Genomic DNA, 4782 nt, shown 5'->3' with positions numbered 1-4782 from the left:
ATAAACTGAAAGCTTCTCGGAACATGATAATCGGTTGCATAGCTGTAGGGGAACAAGTTAGGCATCCCTGAAATTTTCACTCTTTGTTGCGAAATTATCTTACAGTTGGCTCACTATTTCGCGGTAAATTTAATTCGTCAGGGTGTACATACATTCATCACTATTCAATAAAATGCTTAAGACTGTAAATTTCCTATGTTTATGGCCATCAAATATACACCTTTAAGTTTTCCACATTTAATTTTAGAATTATTCTTTGAGCATAGTTATCATTTATTACCCAAAGGGCAATAAGTATTAGAATAAGATTTTTCAAATAGAACAAACAGAAAATTCATCACATGGAAGTGTCCTGATAAAATTCGAATAGTGACTATTATGGTCCAATGGAGGAACTGTTTTACTTGTCTTGAATCAACTCATACTTTGATACCTTGCAGGTATCGTGGTAGTTAGTTATAAATGGACAAATCCTGTATCTTACGTTCCTATGAGGTTGCTTTAGCATCAAACAGTTCTAGAGAATAGCATCTTGATTCCATATGAAATGATTGTGCATATTATATTTTTTTTAAACTCCTTGGAGTCCTCAACTTAACATGCTAACACAGGGGAGAGGTAGGATGATCAAACCGTTAAAGAAGTGGTGGTAAGGTGCCCTACTTGGGAATAAAGCTGTTAAGTTAAGCCACCTTTTTCACTTTCACAACAATTGTATTAATAAGTCTAGAGTAAGAGAAGCATGTTGACTAATTTCAGTAAAGCTTTTTATGAAATTAATGCACGTACCATTTAAAATGAGTCAGTCAAATGTTCACATGTTCAATGAATGTGAATTCAGATTAATTTTCAGATATTGTAGAGTTAAGCTACACTGCTTAGGTAGTACAGCATGATAATATTATACAATTAATCAAAATGTGTTAAAAATATTAGTATTAATATCCATTTAATTTTTAATAACTATTTAGCTATCTATATGAATAGCTATTTTACAGTTCATACAATTATGTATTGTTCTATGGCAAATAAATCTATCTATCAATCTATTTGTAATTAAATCATGTTTCATAAAATTATTATCATTAGCAGTAGTCTACAGGTTTGGGTACTTAGATTTTTAAATGCCGAAGACACTACTCATCACTGTGCTAATAAACCCTGACAAACGCAACCCAAAATATCCTTAAACCCTTTCCTACAAAATTTCCAATAACTCGTTCTTTATTAGTGCATACTTTCTACCTTCCTTTATTTCATCCTGAATAATATTCTTTTACTTTACCTACCTTAATCCCCCAACACCTCCATCCCCCCAATTACCAACTTCAGCATTCTATTGTCTTATGGTACCTATTTACTACAGCATTCACTTGTCCTGACCTCTCATAATTTCTACAAATAAGCATCTATCTTTCTCCATCATGCCTAAAACTTCATCATTTATTTTCCTTCTGTCAAATTTATTTTTCTACATACTCATATCCTAAATGTTCCAATCCATACTTATTGCCTTCTCCCAATGACAAAGTTTTTAGCCTTTACTTGGCTCTGTAGAGTTTTCTTTACCACTTCGCTTAAGATGTTTATCATCAAATCCTGTCTCTTGGTAAAATATTCTTCAGCTAATATAACTCAAATTTAAAAATACTAATGTTTTTTTTAAAAGTTGCCTTCTTATTTCATACCCACATCTCAAAAGCATATAATCTATGTCTATCATCTTGCCTCAATGACAAAGTATCTGTGTGATACAATATACTCTAAATCAAAGTTTTTACTAATTTTCTCCTAATATTTTAATTATATTATTCCTTCTCCATATACTTGTCATCAACTCCTTCATTGTAAAAGCTTCTTTGCCTCACTCTGGTCTTCTCCATATATCCCTAATACATTAACCATGTTGGCCCAAAATACTTCCAAGATAAGTAAACCTTCCACCTGCTCCAATTCTTGCCCTTCATCTTTAAAATTTAACTTAGCTTTCCTCTGTCAATACCCTATTACTCTATACATATTGAAATTAAATGCTATAATAATGTTGTAAAGATATAGTTCAAAATTGGATGTCACCTATGTCTTTCTAAGAGGGGCTCAAGAATGTATTTTTGATTTTCTAACTATTTTATAAGACTTATTGAATATAATTTTTGTCTTGAGTTGCACATTGAGGTTCAAAACTGTTGAATTTTGCTTGTTTCTGATGTTCATTGCCCTGTGATGATGATTTCTCAGTGGTGAATTTGGTGAATCAGAAGTTCGAAGGGTAGGAGACAGACAAAAGGTATATCATTGGTATAAAATGTTTGAAAAATAGTAGTGAATAAATTCAATATAGTTCATTGTATCTGTGGACACACTTTCCATGGACTACAACCTTGAGGTAGTGGAAGAGCTTGTATTCCTGATTACCCCTAGAGCTGTGCTGGTGGGGGCAATGATATTTGCTCCTTTTAGGGTAGCTCATGCTAGATAGGTTGAAGTGTAAGAACCAGACTAAAGGTAGTATGCACAGCATCTGTTCCTCAGTGAGGTAGCTTGAAGGTATCAGACCGCAATGGGGCACCCATTGGAGTAATGGTGTCACAAAGACGATATTGAGGAAGGTTACAGAAACCATCTCACAGATTTTTGACGAGTGCAAAAATGAATGAGTGCTGGTGACTGTGGGACAGGGCATGCTGGACTGAGAATTGTGGCTAATAGTGGGATGAGGCAAGGTGAGAGTGGGAAAGGTTTTTTGGTGATGAATCTATAAATTTTGTACCTGATAATGACAGCTTTTGGCTCATATAATTGTTGCAATTACTAGTTGGTCTCGGTGGTCTATTATCACTTCTTTCAATATTGCACATATTTTAACCAATTTTGTCAAATGCTTTTGCTATAAGTGCTAAATGTAGTTTCTATTTCTTAATACATGATCAATCTTAAAAGCTAATATTGATTCACTGGTTCCTCAATGCTTTCCAAAGCAAAATTGATCTTCTAAAAACACAACTTATACATTTTCTGCATACAACAGAGGATAATATTAGTATGCATTATTTTTTGTGTGCAAAACTAAACAAAAAAGTGATAGTTTTCACTTCATAGGGATAAAAATCATGATTCTTTTCTCATAATCAATGGTGATTTTTCCCTTTTTATGCATTGCACATAGAAGATTACACAGCCTCTCATTTTTATTCACACTTATTTTAGAAGCTCTGCTGGAGTACTGTCTATTCCTGGAGTATCACTGTTTTCAGTTTCTTAGTGCCACTTCAAACTCATCTTTCAACATAGATTCACCAAGACTATTTTTACCCACCTTCTTTCTTTATTGATATATCTTTGAACAGTGATCCTTACTCTAAAGTTTTCCTTTGTACTATTTTCATTTCCTTACAATTTCTTAATCACTATCCAACAATTTCCATGTTCATCTATTACTTCGCTACTTCCATTTCTTTTTACACCAAAGAATGTTTATTGATTTGTAGACCTTATCTTTTTTCATCTTCTCATATTATCTTTAACTTAGGCACAACTTTTTTCTAGTGCATTGAAAGAAATCCTGTTTCCCAAAATCTTATTCATACCTTCTTTCTTTGTTAGAATTTTTTTTGTCCTTTCCTCTGGTTCATCATTAACAGGTCAACAGTAATCCACTCTTTCTAATCACTTTCTTTCCCTATTACTTCTGTGTGCAAGATACCAGCTGTAATATTCGGCCAATTTTCTGCTCCTTCAGCACCATCACCAATTTTTATTTTCTTTTCTGTTGCCTGCTGGTTAAATTGTAAATAATACTTATTTCTAAGTTCTGAACAAAGTTTCCATTTGTGCCAGTTCCCTTTTTAATTTTAAATTCGGTTCTCATCACTATCAATTCATGGTCACTTCAAATATTTTAAACGGGATAGGCTCTTCTGTTTTTGACTTTGGTCGACCTCTTGTTTTGCAATGGTGAAGTCAATCTGATATCCATTAATAGCACCAAGATTTTTTCATGTATACCATCTTCTTGAATGATGTTTGAATGAGGTGTTCTTCATGAAATGCTCCACATTCCAAAAGTTTCTCTTCCCTATCATTTTTTGTTCTTACTCCAAATTTCCCAGACACCTCTCCTTCCTTTCTCTCCCCAATAACAGCTTTCATGTCACTCAAAATGCATAGAATGATGTACCAAGATCTCACCTCTACATTTTCAATGTACGTATTATTGCATGAATATTGGATAGTATTCAAAGTTGGTCAATTTGAATCATAATATAATGCTAAAATGATGCTAAAAAATAACACATACAGTGAATTTTAAAAGGAAAATGTTTGCAAATGCCTACTTAACTATTTAGAAAGGTTGAGTATTAGTGAGCAAAGATAACTGGATTGTCAAATTTTTAAGGAATAGAGGACAATATATTCCTATTTTTATCTTACTCGAGTTAAAATAGGAGAGTTGCACAACAAATCCAAAGCAATATCATCCAACACTCACATGCATGTACTGTCAGTAATTAACATCATAAGTGCTCTCTTTCAATGCAATTAAGACTTGGAGAAGACCAAATGGAATTCTAGACCATTCTGAAATTAGTATAGATGAATAAAATATGTATCCAGTAAATTCAATTATTTTATTTGAAAAGAAAAACAGCCTTGAAAGAGGTACAAACAGTTCCTCAAAAATGTCAAAATGTACAGAAATGACTCATCATTTACATAGAGTATGTATGAAGCTGCTGATTCAGCTTGTGCAAGGAATAATATTTCTCAAGAGCCAGATTTTCA

The sequence above is a fragment of the Hetaerina americana genome, unplaced genomic scaffold (assembly GCF_022747635.1).
Source record: "Hetaerina americana unplaced genomic scaffold, ioHetAmer1.1.p SCAF_6, whole genome shotgun sequence".
NCBI classification, from domain to species: domain Eukaryota; kingdom Metazoa; phylum Arthropoda; class Insecta; order Odonata; family Calopterygidae; genus Hetaerina; species Hetaerina americana.
Note: the sequence above shows the minus strand (reverse complement) of the source record.